We start from the raw sequence: 20,702 nt of genomic DNA on the forward strand, positions 1-20,702 counted from the left end.
GTAACATCCGTTTTCTGTGCAGTTGTGATAATATGTTTGTGATAGTGAGATTGTTTTGTTTATGCTAATTGTTTAGTTGGTGGTGCTCATGCATACATCATCTAATGCAAATGCTCTTCAATCTGTTGCTAAGCAGTTATTGTTACTGTGGATATTGTGAAATGGTAGCTATATGAAATAAATAAAACAGAAAAAAGATACTTTCCTGAATTGCACAAACATTTCTCACACATGATATTTTCTCTCCCATATTTATCTCAATATCTATTTTTAAAACTTAGATCCTCTATAGGAAAACTGCAGGATATAAAGGTCTAATATCTATCTATTAAACTTTTCATAGGTTTCTAATGTTGGGTGGGTGGCTTGTGTATAAGAAAGAGTTCATGCTGACTTATTCAAAGACTACTTGTTCCCAAACAGTTCTTTTTCTGATCCACATATACAATAAACACAGAAGAAAGGAATTTTTGTAGTTCAAATTTCTCTTAGAACTGACAGTTAATAAGAAACCATGGTTCTCAGTTACCTCCCTATTATAATTTATACAATACAAGTCTTTGAAATGAGGACTGAAAAGCACAGGCAGGCTTCATACTAAGAGGCTATCATCTTCATTTAATCAATACTACAAAGACAAAAGATCACAAAAATTGTATTCTGTGAATACCCCTGTGTAGTGTTGGAATAAAGTTAATTTCATGAATGGAGGTTGTTTCGTATGCATGTTTGTTTGCATAACTGATAAAAAGATGGGTTAGTATGTATTAGGGGGGGAATTTCTTGTTGCTGGGGGAAGGTAGCAGTGTTTTAGTTCCCACACACTCCGCTCACATGGTTGCCTATCTACTAATTGATAAATTGACCATCTATTAGACCACCCTATTGTACTCTACTGTCCAGCAAATTAAATAATCCTGTTCTCAAATTGTTGCTAGTGGCAGTGGAGATTCAGTCTATTTCAGAAACATTGTAGTCTGAGGAGAGCTATAAATAGTGGCAGGTTATTTTTTATGAAGCTTTACAATGAGTATCATAAGTATCTGATGATTTTAATTGAGTCTTATTAAGATATTTAATCTCTACTGATTACATGACAAATAATAAAATTGTATCTATTTAACACCTGTGAAAGGCAAAGTAGGTATTTGTTACATAGATTTTAACATTAAGTAAATACATGTGGTAACAACTTGGGGCTTATGTATTTAACACACAATTGTTGCATTTTATATCCTTTTTGCCGGCTCAAAACCAATAGAACAGATACTTCAAACAGCCACATGGTACAGTGTAGGTTAAAGACCAACTGCATACCCAAAATATACTAAGTGAGATTTTGAACCCATCACATTGATATGTATCTGTTATATAGCCACTTATCATCAGTAAGTAGTTTATTTAAATACTGTTAATCATGAGCATTTAGCATTCAACATACGGGTGCTGTGTCAATGAAAAACTAAATGCTTCTTTGAGACTCTGTATTCAGCGTCAAGAATTACTACAGTTTTCTTATAAGGTTAGAAATGTCTGTGTTAATATAGGGAAGAAACCAATATTGCAAATAACCAGTTATCTTGAGCCTTATCAAATTCACACCAGAAAAACACTGGTGATTTTAGATATGTTTAAATTATAAAAATTAAAGTTCTGTAAATATACAGTTTGCATAAACCTCAGTCAAGCATAAACGCTGAATGCAGTTTGTTGGATATACCTCTGGTTGAGTAGATTGGCCCTTCTTGCAAATGCAGAGAGTAAATATATTAATATATATCTCATGTGTAATTGTCTGAACACCTTGATTTGTCATTTAAAACCTTGTGGTTAAAACATAATGCTCATTCATTGCTTTGTGTTAGTATTCTGGCATGCTGCAAATCTATATAATGTAATGTTATGTTTGAGCAACTGAAACCCAATGACCAGAGAACTTGAACAGGACACTTAGTTTATGGGCTCAGAAGGGGATTAGCATGATATGTAATCTCTTCAGTCCTAGTAAAAAAACACACTACTAGACACTTACAGAGGCACAACTATATGGAATATAGAAAACATGTAAGTCAGAGGGGCTGCTTAGATTTATCAACATCTAATGTTAAATAGAAGTTCAGCAATGGCTTTCAGGATTGTGATTTACTGAAATATTTGCAAGGTTAGGAATGTAGGTGCAAATGATGCAAAATGATGAGAAGATCTTTAAATCTGCAAATTTCAGATACTGAGATATTTTGAAATAATCAATGCATTATCTAGCAGAATGGAGCAAACTCTACCCTAGGACTAAAAGGAAGGAACATCAGGCAGAATTAGAACAGGCTAGAAAAGGTTAGAAAAAAATGCAGAAACTAAAATCATTGTGCATATGACTTTAAATCTAGTTTGAGTTCCTGTGAGTAGTTTTCCTAACAAAGAGCTGGCTGTCCTTACTGTATTCCCAATGTTGAATTTGTTCTGTGAGGGCAGACACAGTTTGGAGCAGGTATCAAACTTTTTCACTGGTGGACTACTGTAACTGGACCTTGTTCTCACACTTATTGAATGAACTGTAGCTATTTTCTCACTTTGTCAGGTTTTGATCAAAGCCAGAATTCACTTGGAGGAAGTTTGTCCAAGATGAAAGTTGATAATGTACCACAGTTAAACTGAGAAATTTACCTTATGTGTCTTTCCAAAGAGCCACATTCACTTATTTTTATTGTATACGTAGAGAGTAACAAAATAAAAATGTTAAATGTTATAACTGTTCCTTACTCCATTGAACCCTCTGTTTCACTAAACAGAAATCTTGTCAAGTAGATGAGACTCCAAATTTAGGATTTCTAAAAATTCTGTAAACCAAGAGTTCTGTATGTGTCAATCCAGATTAGCTATGGTACATACCAGAACATGACATGCTTCATACAGAATTTAGCTTTCTCAAAATTAAAAATTAGTATATAAAAATTTTTAACGCTTTTACAGCTTTCCATTTGTTGCCTCATTCTGTAGTCTTTTTCATTAAATTTGTAGTTTCAAGTATGAAATAATGTGATGACAGTATTTTTCTTCCCTTTGCCTACTTTCCCTTACAGCAATTTTGAGCATGAGAAGACCCATGTTTTGATTGTATTGCAAAAGAAAGCTTGCTGGTAAACCAGCTAATGAATTAAAAATAATAGTGAATGAGGGAATGCAGTAGACTCTCTTGGTTTATGCAGCTATATGGACATACTGAAGGTATAGTATGACAGAAATGAATACATTTTTGTCCTGAAATTACTCTTCTCTTCTACTAGCTAGCAGAGTATCAGAATAGAAATGGAATGGAGAAAAGGTGGAAATTCTACAAAAAATTAAATTTATTTGCTCACCACAAACACTTGTGGACAAATACTTCACTCTAAAACACACCATCAGATCAGACCAGCTTCTCCTGAAACCCTGTGATAATTACTCAGCTTTTACTTGCATTTTATCATTTATTTTCATTTAATTTAACTTTATAATTTAATTTCATCTCATGCAGTGTCATTTATGATGAAGGATTTGTTTTCTTTGACTCACATTTTAGATTATTATTTTTATTTTTATTTTTATTTTTTAAAAGTTTTGTCTGTTTTATGCTGGTTCTGCAAGTCCCAGAACTGTAGTCAATATTTGGTAAAGATTATTAAATAACAGTGAATTAGGGAATCTTTCACAGCTTTCTTATCTCATCCCCCATAGTATCTCTCTCTTGTATTTCATTTCTAGTGTTCTGAGAATAGCAGATTGCTCACAGAACTTTTCAGGTCCATTTTCTGAGATTCCATACTTTGTCATGCCATCTCTTCTCTAAGACTTGGATATCAATTGTTATTTTCTGGAAAACACAGTCCATTTTCTTTTTTCAAACACTTAGCTTTCATTTACAGATACTAATAAAGAAAAGCTCATTACTTCCTTGCTGAAGAGGAGTGCTAACCTTTGTATAAGAGAGTGCATTCCCTCAGCTCTCAAGCTGTTATGTTTCAGGACTGAGAACAGACTTGGTTTCTTTCCTGGTAGCTCCAGTACTAATAATGAGTACTTTCACACTTCAGGCCAAAGACAGGGGAGCGCCCATGTGGAACTCTTGTAGGATTAGGTGTTTACAGGACTGGGGGCTAAGAATCCAGTCTGCCTTGATAGAGGCTTGTTAGGGATTCAAAGTAACATTTTAATGGAGTGCTTCATGATACAGGGATTTAGGGAAGTGCTTTCAGTTAACTGCCACTTATTTCTTGTTCTCTTCTCTCAAATATGCTCCTGGCCCAAGGGGGACATCTCTCTTTGATCAGCTATGCTAGGTGGCTTATATATCAAGCACAGCATAGGTTAATAAATATGATTTTTGAAATGATTACGAAGTTTCCTGGAGTTTGAACCCAGAAGGGACCCTCAGATCGTCTATATCAGGTCATTAAGTTTTACCAAGGCTTTATTCTAAACTTAAAGGTGTTCATTAGACCAAAGAATTTTAGACCTCACGGGGTTTAACTATGCTATAGGCAAAGACTGGAACTAATTCCTAATGCCCTTGCATGGTAGGAAATTAATTAGATGAAATATGCCTGGATGATCCTAGAAAATAATCTTGCTTATGGTGCTGAGGAAGGCAAAACAAAAAAAAAAGGTCCAGCTTCAACTTCTAATCCCCAGATTTTGTTGTATCTTTATCATCAAAGATAGAAAGCTCTTATTACTGGAAATCTTTCCTTCTGTAACTACCTATAAACAGGGATCACATCATCTTAATGTTGGGGTTTTTTTAAGCAACTGAATGGATCAAACTTCTTAGTCTTACATAATGAAGATTGTTTTCCAGTGTCAGGATCATTTTGGTAACTCCTTTTTAAATTCTTTCTAGGATTTCCACCTGCCTTGCGAACTAGATTTTTGCTGTGATCTTACTACAGCCAGTTTAAGTACCTTATTTGAAAAAGTTGCATACAAAGGAAATAAAACTTATCTATTTTTACCTATCATCTCCTCTGTATGTCTGCCTGGATCACATTTGCTGTTTATGTCACAGCACTGCACAAATGGAGTCATTATCTATGATGACCCCTAAATACATATTGAAGACACAAACTGGGGTAAGAATTTATCTAGGGAAACTTCTCCAGTAATAACTTTAAATTCTACAATGAAGGAAACAAACATAATCCTCTCCCTTGCCAAGACAACTGTACTAGTGACAAATGCAGCAACACTAAGCAGCTCACATTTGTAGACCCTTTAGAAACCTGCTTGGTGCGATGCATTTTAGCTCTATGTTTCTCGGTAGTTTTCTTGTTTGTTCTGTTCTGGTAATTGTTACTGTTCCTTGGTTTTGCATTGCAATTTTCAGTTCAGCTAGCTTTTCCAACTGCCTGAATCCCTGATGTCAGCCACAGGTTGATTGACTTCAATATTTGGTAATAACGTTTCTTATTTATTTGATTTTCCTGATATTATTCAGAATTATAAACAGTATTTTAGAGGCTTTGTTATTTTTGTGAATGTGTGGGCTTTAACTTTCACTGTGGGATTTCTGTAGATGTCATAATGATTTTGTCCTTTAATGTAAGCTGGTTTGTTGCCTCTTTCCTTTAATGTTAATTGCATGTTTCATTGTCACTGTTTAAATGGATGCACTCCTTTCTGTTTCCCGCTAATGGTTAGGGTCAGAATACATTTCTAAAGATTCGGCCAGTCTTTTGAGGTCTTTGTGAAAGGGAGATGTAAAGAGGAGCTGCTGATACTGATACTGAATTGAAACTTTGGAAGAAATTCTGAATAAACCTGAAATAAAGCCAAGGCTGAAACACATTCTAAACACATTCATATGCATGTACCAGGCTCCGAGTATTCTGCAGCAGCTGAATCTAAGGTCTGGTGCCTTTGTTTTTTTCCATTGTGTACACATGTTTACTTGGAGATATGCCACTAGGAGCAGAATCTCATTTGATCTCTTAAGATAAGCAATATCCAGTTAGGTTGGTGTTTGAAAAGATGGTATCCCTGGGATATCTCAGCTGTTTGTTGAGAATGGCATATTTCAGTATGTGCCATTCTTGCTGAAAATTGAACCTGGCTTTGGTCATATATTTTAAAAACCTGATCTGAATTTGAGTTGCTAGAGATTTTTATGTCCAGGTGAGTCTCACGGGAGTGGGGATTTTTGTGATTCATAGTTCTGTGTAACATCCTGGAGTTGGTTCAGGGAGTGTCAGTGTCAGTCACACTCTTATTGACACTGGCATTGAATAACTGCATGTGTACCCAATTTTGACTAGCTTTGAAGCAGAATAGAAGGCATACTGCCTTTGATAACCCTTCTAATCCACTCAGACTTCATGTGAGTGACAGGGCAGCTGTTAAGAGAGTGAGAAGCAAACTTGCAATGATGATAGAAACTTTCTACTGCATCTCAGCCTTTGTTTGCCCCAGTTTTGATCCTCACCACTGTGTTCTAATTGCTTTCTTAGTGTTTCCAAGTTGCAGTCCTTTGCAAATGCCACTTGAAGGAGATATTTGGTCAGTGAGCCTGTTTATACAAGCTGGAAATCTTCCCTTTTTATACTTCAGCCTCTTCCTTTACACAAGCACTGAAATATTTCTTAAAAGAGAGAAGATTCAACTCCGTCCATCTGATTTGCAGAAAAGTCAGTATCTGTCTATAAAGCAATACATATATTTCACCATAGGATGGTTCAGCAAGGATCAGCAAGCTTTCAGTTATCAGCACGGATATATAAAGTTTATACCACGTAGCATGGTTGCTTCAGTGAATAACTTACTGATTTTGGTTTTGGGATTTTTATGCTTAGTTAATATCTATATGTTTCATTTAAACTTTCAGGCTGAGAACTATTGGAAATAGCACTATTTTAAAGAAGATATGAGACTTGGGCACAGTAAAGGGAAATGAGAAGCCCTGAGTGTGTGAAGTCATTTTCACTGTTGTTAAATGGAGATTGCACTGATGTAGAAGACAGCTGGTTTCATTTTCACCTAAAGGAATTTCACCCACATGCAATTTCATTCATGGATGTGTTGATTTCACTGAAAAATCTGTTAGAAAGCTGTTTAGAGAAAACAATTGACCACGTCTCTGTCCCAGTTGGTAGACAAGGGTGAAAAGTAATCTAAGTTCAAGCTTCGAGTGTGAATTTTTTCATCCATGCTAAAACAGGCCCATTTTGGCTTTGAATACTAATTCTAGCTCTATTCTGGCAAGGTGGCTGGCAAAAGATCACAGACGTTGCAATTCAATCCTGAATTGCTAAGGTCAACAAACAAATAAAAGAATCTGATCTTACGTCTTTTTATCAGAAAACTGTAAATTTTATCAGAAATTTTAAATTAAGTATGTTTGATTAATACAGAGACCTACAGGGAGCTGCCACAAAATAGGATTGGTGTCCTGGTTTTTGATTCGTGCTTCGTTCTTTAAAATTGTTAAAAGATAATGTGCTAGTCAAAGACAAAGTGTTACTCCTATTAGTGAAGTGTAATTAAATAGGTACCAAAGGTAGAACAATTGTCATCAGTGCCCACAAGTGAAAAGGAAGAGGTTTACATCAGGTATGCTTTTGGTTGTTGAAAGTAGGAATGAAAAAATAGGTGAGGCATTTATGACTTACAGCTCATGTGTGTTTGCAAACCCATGCAAGCTTAATGTCACAAATTAATGACTAACAATCTAGTTCCACTTTTACACTTCTTCACTATTTTCATAAGCCAGATTTCTGAATCTTCAGTTTCTCATTTATGGCTTTAGGAGAAAATTTCAATATGGAAGTGTCTTTATCTGAGGTGGGTGAGCTTTCTATACCAAGTGAAATAATAGTATGTAATTTCAAACCATTGACAGAGGAAGGTCTTAACCAACTGACTTAATTGCCAATGAAGAAACAAGATTTGTAAATAGCTAATAATGCTGAGATAATGATTTGAGCATATTGCTCCTCTTTAGAGTTTATATAATAAAAGCTGTCTCTATTTGGAAGTTCAAAAAACAGTTAATTATTCTCACTTCATACTTTAGTTCTTAGGTATAGGTATGCTTCCAGATTACATTGTCCTGTTTGAAAGAGTATCCTGAAAGTATTAAAAAGTGTAAGATCATCCTCTTTGTACAGTTATTCTGTATTTCATTCAAGTAATGGTGGGGATCTTTTCTCCAACATTAATTAATAAACTCGTTGGTGTTCCCTCTTCAGAAGCACTGCACCCTTCATTACCTAACCATGATGGGAATATAGAAAAATGACTTGCATTGTACAGAACCTTACAAACCTGATCCCATCTTAAGGATTACAGCATGGAAATGAGCTATCCATAAATATTAAAAATTATCTGCTTCTCACAGATGTTCCCTCTACTTATTATCTGCAAAATTTCTGGATCAAATGTTCAATATGAATATGTTAGTATCCACTAAAGATTGCTTTTGGCAGCATATGTGTTGATATCAGCAGGAAATAAATAGGAAAACATTAAAAGGTATAAAACTTTAAAACAATAGCTTAAAGGTGTTTTATAAACTACAGATGGCTTATATCGTTCAAGTGGATGTCTGGTGTAGAATGAGAAACAGAGAAGACTGGGAAAAAAAGTGGAAATGACTGGAAATAATGGGTCCCATGCAATATGTTGTATTTAAAGTAGAGATAAGCAAAATGAAAATTGCTGCTCTTTTCTTGTACAGATAGTGAGGCTATGCTAGCATCTGTGAATAAGAGTGGTCCACCATTTTTTAATATAATACTCTATAGAACGAAACTTGTCACTCTGCATCCTCTCCAAAAAGGTGACTCTATCAACAATAGATTGGTTATTTTTCTGTGCTCACTCACAAGTCTTAGTCATTGACCTTACATAAAGAAAGTGTCCATGTCATGTAGAAGAACTGTTGTTCTCTATAAATAAAATGGGAGCTAGATGAAGAAAACTTGCTTTTGTCAAATTGTTAGTATCATTGGTAGTGCCAAAGCTACTCTCTGGCTCTCAGCCAAACAGAATAGATGAAACCTCTTTGCAGAAAAGCCATTCGGAACTGTTTATTCAGAAACAAAATATGGTTGAACATCGATAGGGCTTACAGGTTCCAACATTCCTCTCCTAAAACACCCCAGCACTGTGAACTCATCATTGCAGGCACTGAGAATGGCAAAAGAATTAGCACAGCCAGAGAAAAAGAACATCACTGAAAGAGCTAAGAGGAAAGCAAATCACTGGTGTTTTAACAGGCATGCTGGTGTGAGCAGGATGGGAGGGCTGAGCAGTTACAGTGTCGATAACTGACAGATACCCAGGACTGCATTAATGATAGAAACAATAGCTAGAAGTTGCAAAACAAAACATACAGAAAAGGCAAAGGGTGATAGTAGTAGCTGTCTTCTGAGAGGTATGGAGGCACCCATTTGCCGACCATACCCACTTTCTAGAGAGGTGTGCTGCTGACAGGGGGCTTGTATCAGGGATGTCACCGAGAGCCTACCAAACCTTGTACAGTCCATTGACTATTACCACTGGTGTTATTTCACATGGGCACCAGTGATACAGCCAGGAGCAGTCTGAGGAGTATTAAGAAGGGTTACAGAATCCTGGGAGCAGTGGTAAGGGACTCTTGAGTACAGGTAGTTTTTTCATCAGTCCTCCTGGTCAAAGGGAAGGGGTTTGAATGGGCCAGTCAAATCTGGCGAGTCAACAAATGGTACAGGACTGTAACAGCCAGGGATTTGGCTACTTAAGACCATGGGACTCGCTTTGAGAAACCTGGCCTGCTAGGGGCTGATGGGGTCCATCTGTCAGAGAAGGGGAAGACCATCTTCAGTCATAGGCTAGCCAAGCTGGTGAAGAGGGCTTTAAACTAAAGTTGCCGGGGAAGAGGAACCTCAATCCATCCCACTTCTACCAGTTTGATGCCAATGCCAGCAATAGATGCCCAGAGCCTGGAGGAGGATCACAGGTCAACAGGAGAGCACCTGAAGAGTGGCACAAAGGAATTTCAGCCACTCCAGCCAGTAAGTCCCACTTACCGGGGGCCTAACTTAAATGCCTCTATGCAAACACATGTAGCATGGGGAATAAACGAGAGGAGTTAGAGACGTGCGCATGCCTGCAACGCTATAATCTTATTGGCATCATGGAGATGTGGTGGGATGGCTTCTATGACTGGAGTGTTGGAATGAAAGGATACAGGCTCTTTAGGAAAGACAGGCAGGGGAGGGGACGAGGGGGTGTCTCCCTCTATGTCAATGACCAGCTGGAGTGCATGGAGTTCCGTCTGGGGATGGATGAGGAGCTGACCAAGAGCTTATGAGTCAGGGTTAAAGGGAAGGCAGGGACAGGTGACATTACAGTGGGGGTCTGCTACAGGCCACCCGACCAGGAAGACGGAGCGGATGAGGCCCTATACAGACAGATAGGGGCAGTGTCACATTCACAAGCCCTGGTCCTCGAAGGCAACAAGAAAAGCTTCTATAGTTACATCGGTGTTAAAAGGAAGACTAGGGAAAATGTGGGCCCTCTTCAGAAGGAAACAGGAGACCTGGTTAACTGGGATATGGAGAAGGCTGAGGTACTCAATGACTTTTTTGCCTCAGTCTTCACTGGCAAGTGTTCAAGCCACTCTACCCAAGTCACGGAAGGCAAAGGCAGGGAATGAAGAACCACCCACAGTAGGAGAAGATCAGGTTCAAGACCGTCTAAGGAACCTGAAGGTGCACAAGTCCACGGGACCTGATGAGATGCATCAGCAGATCCTGAGGGAACTGGCGGCTGAAGTTGATAAGCCACTATCCATCATATTTGAGAAGTCATGGCAGTCTGGTGAAGTTCCCACTGACTGGAAAAGGGGAAACGTAACCCCTGTTTCTACAAAGGGAGAAAAGGAAGACCCAGGGAACTACAGGCCAGTCAGTCTCACCTCTGTGCCTGGCAAGATCATGGAGCAGATCCTCCCAGAAACTATGCTAGGACACATGGAAAATAAGGAGGTGGTTGGCCACAGCCAACATGGCTTCACTAAGGGCAAATTGTGCCTGACAAATTTGGTGGCCTTCTACGATCGGGTTACAGCGTTGATGGCTATGAGAAGAGCAACTCACATCATCTACCTGGACTTGTGCAAAGCATTTGACACTGTCCCACATGACATCCTTGTCTCTAAATTGGAGTCACATGGATTTGATGGATGGACCACTTGGTGGATAAGGAATTGGCTGGATGGTCACACTCAAAGAGTTGCCATCAGTGGCTTGATGTCCAAGTGACGACCAGTGATGAGTGGCGTTCCTCAAGGATTGGTATTGGGACTGGGGCTGTTTCACATCTTTGTCAGCAACATGGCCAGTGGGATTGAGTGCACCCTCAGCAAGTTTGCTGATGGCACCAAGCTGTGTGGTGTGGTCAATACACTGGAGGGAAGGGGTGCCATCCAGAGGGACCTTGACAGGCTGGAGAGCTGGGCCTGTGCAAACCTCATGAAGTTCAACAAGACCAAGCACAAGGTCCTGCATGTGGGTCGGGGTAATCCCAAACACAAATACAGGATAGGCAGAGAATGGATTGAGAGCAGCCCTGAGGAGAAGGACTTGGGTGTGTTGGTTGACGAGAAGCTCAACATGACCCAGCAATGTGCGCTTGCAGCCCAGAAAGCCAACCATATCCTGGACTGTATCAAAAGAACCGTGACCAGCAGGTCGAGGGAGGTGATTCTCCCCCTCTACTCTCATGAGACCCCACCTGGAGTACTGTGTTCAGCTCTGGGGCCCCCAATGTAAGAAGGACATGAACCTCTTGGAGCGAGTTCAGAGGAGGGCCACAAAGATGATCAGAAGGCTGCAGCACCTCTCCTATGAAGACAGGCTGAGATAGTTGGGGCTGTTCAGCCTGCAGAAGAGAAGGCTCCAGGGAGACCATATAGCAGCCTTCCAGTACCTGAAGGGGGCCTACAAGAAAGCTGGAGAGGGACTTTTTACAAGGGCACATAGTGACAGGACAAGGGGTAATGGTTTTAAACTGAAAGAGGGTAGATTTAGATTAGGTATTAGGAAGAAATTCTCCACCACGAGGGTGGTGAGGCACTGGAACAGGTTGCCCAGAGAAGCTGTGGATGCCCCAACCCTGGAAGTGTTCAAGGCAAGGTTGGATGGGGCTTTGAGCAACCTGGTCTAGTGGAAGGTGTCCCTGCCCCTGGCAGAGGGGTTGGAACTAGATGATCTTTAAGGTCCCTTCCAACCCAAACCATTCTATGGTTCTATGATTCTATGATTCTGTGATACAGAGTGGGTACAGTCAATAAGACACTATGCCTTTAAGAAAATGTTGTATGATAGTGAGACAGTTCACTCTAACAAAACTTAACTGACGCTCCAACATAAAAAAAATCAGATGAGTTGAGTTTGTTTTTTTTTTTTAATGATTGAAAAAGATATTCACTTGTTTGGTCATTAAACCTCTGTCATCTCTCTAGAGAATGAAGAACATCTGTCTCTCCCAGTAAAATTGCAACACTGGTAATTAGCATCTAGTTACTTTTCATTTTCTTGGTTTTGTTTCCTTTTTGTAAACTATGTGCAGCTTATAACAACGGCTTTGTTTCACTGTATTAGTGAGATGAAGTGCACGCAGTGTGTAGTCCGCAATTTTGTATACAATTAGGTTGATTAAAAGGCATTGCAGAGTGGTGAAATGACCAATAGCAAAGAGGACCTTGATGATCATCACTGAACTTGAGCACTTTGTGTTAGGATTTAATGTGACCTCTGCACCTTAGGCATATATTTTTTTTCTGTATTTAGAAGGTCAAATACCATTTCCATGGAAGGCCTAAATGAAGTCTGTCACAGAGTGTAGTAGCAACCATTTTCCCTGCTCTCCTCCTCAAGGACCTGGCATTTAATGAACAATTTGTGAGGACCACACTCTTGTCTGCTAAGTGCTCCTCCAGTGCAAACAAAAGACAGGAATCTGAGCTGTGGATTTTGATATTTTATTACCACTTACCTGGGACTTCAGAGCAAAGTTTTTCCATTTTTTCAGCATTCTTTGAATCCAACCTTAGAAGCAGAGGCAGTTTAGGTGTCTCAGTGATAGTGACATTAGCAGTACTGATTTGATTTACTTCTGTAGAAAATCCTCTAGCAGCTGCACTGAGGGAGAATTTCCTTTAATAGCTGACAATATGTCATGTCTCCTGATCTCCAGTTGCTACAGAGAGACAGCAGTTTACGTTCCTCACTTCAACAAAGTATTTTGCTCTATTAACGAAATATGACATCTAATCAGCCTTTATACATGCCAGAGAAGACACTTTTGACCCAGTGCATAAAGCCAGTGAAAGAATGTGGAGTCAGTCATTCACATGCCACTGAAGTCTCACTATGCCATCCAAATAGCTCTTACCTGGTGTCTAATAGTTGCTGTGTGTTGAGAATCAGTCTCACCATAAGACCTCTTCTCAAACAGTGTGCAGTCTACTTACTTTTCTGTATCAGCGGTTTCACCAGCTTGCAGGATCACTTGAAAAAAAAAAAAAGGCAGTCTATACTAGTTGCATATGATATAGAGTCCTTGCACCCTGGTAAGTGGCTGTTGGGACAGACTTTTCAGACTGGAGCCTCTTAACACAAGGCTTCATCACAGAAATGCCAGAGAGTAACCAAGCTGCACACTCGACACTGGAGCAATTGTTACTCAGGCATTAACAACCACAAAGGCTCAGTTCCCACCTAAATGCTCAAATAAAGCTCCCTATATTAGGAATTGTGCTGCAGGTATTTAAGAGAGAAACATTGAGATATACATGGGGATACACAGTATATACCTAATCTGCTTCTAGAAGACAGTCAAAATTGCAGCTTCAAAGAAATAAAAGTCTCCAAGGGATTTCACCTTTAGTTACGCTTTGGACAGATGGTACAATTTCAAGGTGAAATTGTTATTTACCAGAACCTGTGTCCAAGTGGTAGGTTTATAAAATTCCACAGGTAGAAACAGTACAAGCAAAAAAAGTGTTTGTCAATATAAAGCTTTTGCAAGTGTTCTCCAGAGAAAGGCCTTTGGGTCAGTTTAGTTAGGCAAAGCAGTCAGTGGATTTGATGGAAAGGTACTAAATTCCACATTTTACCCTTGTGAAAAAAAAAAACAGTATTTGAGGGTAGCACAAAAGTGCTAATGGGAGATACAGAAAATAAATTTCATTTTTAAAATATTGTAAAAAATATTGTTAATACTGCTTTGAAAATTACTTGGGGGGGTGGGGGTGGGTAAAGTGCTCCATGCTTGCTTTCAGGAGTCCTGGATTGTTTGGCTGTGACTATATACTGCAAGGCAGGTGCTTTCTAGTAAATCCCAATCCCAGTATCCCAACAGTACAGACAAGCAGACTTCCTGGAGAGCACCATGACTGCTTTCTTGTCTGTATGTCTGCATTCCCTGCCAAGGGAAAACCATGGTGTAGTAGGTGGTGAATGGCCTATAACTGTGTCTCATGCCCCTTTGCAGTTAAAACATAGCTGGAATTGCACATCTGGACCCAGGAGCTTATGAGCTCTCTCTGCACTGCTCTTTAGACAAAGTGAACCAAACATTTAGCCACACAAAATTATTTTTCTATATTCATAGCTTTTATATAATCTATGAGTGGCGAAAGTCACTGAATGCTACACTTAATGTTGTACAATATGTTTTGTTTTCTCATGCTACTCAAAAAAGAGAATTCTTTACAGGTAATTGAGCTATAAGTATATGGCAAATACATGATATGGTAGATGTTCCATTCCTTGTCAAAGGCAAGATATACAGTAGACTGGTTAAAAATGCCAACCTGTGATCTTCGGAATAACAATAATTTCATATAGTTAATAACATTTTCAAAATACTGAACAAAAAAGACAAGTTAACAACAAGTTATGTATATGTACCTCACATTATTTCATTCTGTTAGTAACTTCATGTTTACAGCCAATTCCATGCAGCATACTACATTCTCTGAAATGTTTTCCCTGGAATTCAGTCTAAAGGCTTACAGATATATTGTTTTAATGGCAATTAATGTTATATTATGTGTGGCTTCTATCATCTGGGTTCCAGTTTTCTAACAGCAGTTTATACAAGCACAGAACTGTGACTCTTTAAACCTTACAAAATAAAAAAAATGTGGAAGGCTTTTATTTAAGTGGCATGAAGGTTAGAGGGATCTACTTCTGTAACAAGAACAAGTGGAGGACACAGACAATGTAGACTGACCTTGCTTACTCAATATGTAGTTAAAGCACAGACCTGTAGACAAAGAACTAGAGTGTCTTATGGTAAATGCCTCTGCTCTGGGATTGTTTTTTACTGTCAGACATTACTTTTCTATTCTCACATGCAAGGTGCCTTCTGCCTCCCGGCACTTAAAGGAGAATCTTGATGTCCCAGAATCTGTGACCATCATTGACTTCACGATCTCACAAAACACAGCTTAAAACATGACATATATACTTTCTTGTACAGTTTTTGTTTCATACTTTAACACAAAGCTTCCTCTTACTTATTGGTTGTTAGGACTTTTGGGGACAGATTCTCAACCCTTCTCCTGCCTGCATCACTGCTTTAGCAGAATAAAGAATGAGGAAAGTTCTCCCTATTAAACTGTAGGGCCCAGACCCATCAAAGCTGTGTTTAGCCTCTGAACTGAGCCTGTCTGCAATGTCATTACCCTCCTTGCAGTCAGTGAGGAGATCTGGATGCCTCCAAAGAGCCATTCAGATCCAAAGAATGACGCATCAGCGCTTGGTAACATCTCCATTTACTCACTGATTTTAGAGGCACACTGTGGCAAATTGGCAACTTAGGAGCCCAAAATTTAAGGTCTACCTAACCTATGTCTAGATGAGATACAAGGGAGAAAACACCATAGCATGTCAACTGCAAAAGTCTTTGTAGAGCAGTTGCAGTCAGTACCATTTGAAACAGCCCTGGATGCTTCATACTCTAAAGCATTTCATCCCCCAGACAGATTCAGGAGAACATTTTAAAATTTCAATATCCTGGAGCACAAATGCAACATTTATCACATGATTGTAATTTGATCTTATCTCAGCTATGTGAAGAGGTTAGCATTTCTTTTCAAAATATCACAAAACTTCCATGCAAAGTCTTCTAAAAGTTTCCAATTGAGTTTATTCACTTTTAGTCATATTAAAACCTTGCCAAAAATAGCTCTGTGCATATTGTAGGTACCATGAAATCTGATAAATCTCATTGTCATGATATTATAACACTGCTATAAAGACAGAGCGGGAACATCTGTGATTATTAAATCGTGTTATTTTTGAAGGCGTTCTGGATAACATTTACGAGTGTTACAGAACTGCGCCAAATTGAAACACCCTCGAGCTGAAAAATTGATTTCCTTGGAGCTACTGCATGGAAACATGAGACTATAGCACATTAAATGTTGACTTTCATGTATTAGGCTGTTTTACAGGGGTTCAGAGGCTTCTGATAATAGCTGACGGTTCCTTATAAATACATTGAGATTTTTAAAAGGGAGCATTTTAAATGTGATTCTTCATCTGTATTGTAATAAAAGATTGCTTGTGTCCTCCAAAATAAGGTACTCAAAGAAGAGCATTTCACTGTCAAAACACAAATGAAAAAAATGTTGTGTCCCATGTATGAAAAAAAGTCAATTTCACATTTTTTGTATTAAAGCACAATTCAGACAACACAGATAGTAATAGGCATTTCAATAGCTTCAGAATCCATTTGCAATTCATATAAATTGGACAAATACTTTACATTGCTTTTATATAAGTGATATTTTTTCTGAATAGAGATGGAATAAAGTATGTGTCTTAATATACTCTGAGTAGATGTAAACCCAAGAGTTCAGCTCAATTCTATCTCCTGATCCAAAAGACACCATGCCAAGACAGAATTAAACTAAGCAGCCCATGGTAGTTTTCCAGGCACTGTGATGCTTTTTCTGATTAAAGCGGAAGGTGAGATTGTTATACTGTGAGGTTGCTAAGGAGCCTGATATTTTTAACTGCTAATCCAGTGGGAAGTTTCCCCTCTGAATTTCAGAATTCCAGGTGAAAATAATAGGTTTTGTCATTAAAAATACAATTTTGTCTTTATTTCTTGCCTTGTTCATTAAGAATTACATTTGAATAGGAAGGTATTTTCCAGTCCCATAAGGTTTTTTGAGGTCTCAGGTTTTCCTACTGTGTTAGAACAAAAGGTGGGCCTGAGTTTTCCATAAATCAAACATTCAAAAAGCAATTAAAATTACCTCAGTCAAAATGCTTTAGATAGTTTGATAATTTCAGTTCACCTTCAACATTTTTAATTTTCCCTTTTTGTCTTTATGCAATATGCTTACATTTAAAAAAATCAATTCAACTGAACTATTTCTTAAATTTATAACAGAAATGAAGCTTTCAAATAATCATGATGCTTCATTTTTCTGCTAAGTGAATCTACTTACACTGTGTAAGGACAGCAAAAAGTTTGATTTTTAAAAAATGCAGACCAGACAAAACCATCATAAAGGTATACTGACAGGCTTGAGTAATTTTTTTCTAATCCTATAATAAATTGTCAAATGCTCTTTTGCACCGCTATAGAAATGGTGATATCAGAGATGACTACATTTCAGCAGAATGAGGGAGATGGTGCTGAACATTCAGTCTGAAGAATACTCAGTAGATCAAGACATATGCTTTGTGATTAATGCATTTGTAAAAATGGTATTACCTTATCTGTGATTTTCCCATGTTGTTTTGAGTGCAACCTGATATTTTTAAATAATAAGCTTCTGCAAGGCAATTCTACTCAGTTACTGAAGACACAATTTCTGATAGCAAAACCCCAGAGTCACATTAACAACCCACAAGGAAAGAAAAGCACTGTTACTCCATCCATAGTGAGGAAAAATCCCCATCTAGTACACTGGTGGGTTTTATGACACTGTCCTTAAATTATGCCCTTAAAAATATTCTCATGTATCTCCAAAATTATTCTTTAATTAAATCAGGAAAAGGAGAAGCATTAGTTACCGTCTTCCATTCCTGCTCTGTCTGGATTCATCCCAAGACAGTATCATATATAGCTGTTGTCCCAGCCACATTCTTTAAATGGGTCTTTTTATAACAACTTAAACCTAAACACCTGTTCATCAGTTAGTCTTGAACAGTGCCCTTGACATGTTTTTGTGTTTTTTCTTAAACAAATGTTTTGGGGTCACCTGTATGCATTGCAGAGGCAAGCAGAAACCTTTGCTTTAGTTCTTTCCCATAAGCATTGGCACAAATTGGCACAGGTTTATGCATATTTTAATGCATAGTGCAAGAACAGTTTAAGCGTACAGCAAAGAATGTAACTTCCTCTCAGTTTACAACATTTCCTCCTGTGAGGCAAGATACCTATAGTGCCTAGATTCCTTTTGCCTCCCTGAATTTTGATTTATTTTAGCAAGGTAATAAGGCAAGATTCTTGGCTAGAAACACAAACACACTTTCTGGATTGTGTCTCTGTTGAACTGATGCAATTCTTTAAATCCTGAGGCAGAAGTGTTTGGCTGTTTGTTTCTGAAGTTCCACAACAGAGAACCACAGAAGCATGGATTATTCTGGTGTACCAAAACTGTATTGATTGCATGTAATTAAGAAACACTGCTGATTTTCATCCTGAGACTGGGACATCTTTTTCTTTCAATGTGTGAGAACGGGATATATGATCTTGTGTGTAGATGAGTGTAAAGGGCAATAACAGTCACAATGCACAGTGGTGAAAATAATCGTGTAAGAAATTATAGAGCATGACATAAAATGTTGCAAATTATTTTCAATTCATCCTAACCTGCTGATCTGCCTCCTGTGTGTTAATCCCATTCCTCTGGAACTTTATGCAAGATTGCAATGTCTTAGCAATTTGAAGTTACTTTGTAAAGCAATTCAGTCAATGTGTTTCTCCCCTTTTGCTACAAATTTGAAATCTCTTCACAAAATGTGTGCATGTTCAAGGCCAGAAACAGATTATGCTGTGGGATAGTCTAAAGTCTCTTTATCTTAAAACGCTGCAGGTTTAAAATGGCATCTTTGCACCTCTGGAAAAGGATCATTACCAGGCTTTCACTGGCGATATTACACTCTGAAAACTGGCATTTTTGATGCACAGAAGTTATTTTAGATCACATTTAGAGGGATACTTGGGTGTCTTTTTTTATGACTACTTCTTTACCCTGCATAAAAGTAGAACAATTACAACTCTGATATTAGGGGCCAGGAACTTTAAAAATATGTTTCAATTCAAATTAAAATAGCAAGTTCCTTCTCCCTAAAAGGCTAGTGAGAAACCATATTAAAACCATTAGCATGGTTTATGTTTTATATGTTTTTATTGCACTCATTAAATATGGTGTTAACTTCTGTTCTTCAGAACAGGTACATACCAATTAAAATCTGTGTCACTAAAACACTCCATATTATTATCTACCAGAAAAATTATAGCTTGTGTATTCGTGATATCCTTATGATAAATTGTGAAGTCAGTCATTTGATCAACACTGTTCTATTGTTTAATACTTAAACTCTGCTCAATGTAATTTTCTGAACTAGAGCTCAAAAATGGATGGTGTTTATGTGGTATTTCATGATTGTCCTTCATGTGTATTTTTGCATATTGGCTTGTGAAGAGAAAGAATTGCATAGTCCTTTAAAGAAGAAGAAAATAGTCCAAATGGAGAATGTTGCTAGAAAAATACATGAGGCTACCTAAGTACAGATTCCTAAAAACATACTAATAGCTAACATAAATTTTATTACTGAAGGATTGTATGACACAACAACCTGAAGTTGGAAAATATTATCTGTACATTAGCTTTGAAAATATCTGGCCCTTTGCAGTGGAGTTTGTACTTAAAATTGCTTAAAATGTGATGTCTGATAGAATATCTGTGGTGGAGATGTTAACATTCTTAGGATCAAGGTTTCCGTACTAAAGATGACATTTTAAAAAAATTTCAATTCTGTGTTACAAGGAAATCAAGAAAAGGCAGGAGAAAGAGGGGAGGAGGAAAGAGAGAAAATTATTATGAACTGCAAAAAGACAGTTACTCAAAATAATTAGAAAATGCCTGTAGGACATAATGATTCAACATCTTTTTCTGTTTAAACTGGGAGTTGTACTTCAGTTTCTCAGTTCCACATGAACCACCTCACTGCTGTATATCATATATGCTAGTCCAAGTGTAGGGCCAGAAAAAGAAGAAAACCTTTCTTCCATTTATGGCTGATACATTTAAATTCATCTAACTTCACACTTGCATGAACACTTTGTGTCAATGTAGGGGTGTTTTCTACTGAAGAATTCCAAGCTAGGTCTATGCAGGCTTATCTTCAATAAAGTATAATTCAGCAGTTTATCTTAGACATGGGTGACCTGACCTTTACATTGGCGGTCATATGTCTAAAAACTGCACAACTACTTCTCATGACCCCAATTTGAAGTCAGTAGCCAGTGGTGCAAAAAGCAGAGAAACAAAGAGCTCAGTGGAATGCTATGACAGGAAAATACCAGCCTACAGGGAAAGGCTGAAAGTGAAAGAACAGTAAACGTAAGCTGAAAGCTTTTCCACAAGCCTAATTAGGAGAAAGGGAAAAAAAAAAGAAAACGGGGGGAAAAAAAAGAAGAAGAAGGAAAAAAAA

The sequence above is a fragment of the Gavia stellata genome, chromosome 10 (assembly GCF_030936135.1).
Source record: "Gavia stellata isolate bGavSte3 chromosome 10, bGavSte3.hap2, whole genome shotgun sequence".
Lineage (NCBI taxonomy): Eukaryota > Metazoa > Chordata > Aves > Gaviiformes > Gaviidae > Gavia > Gavia stellata.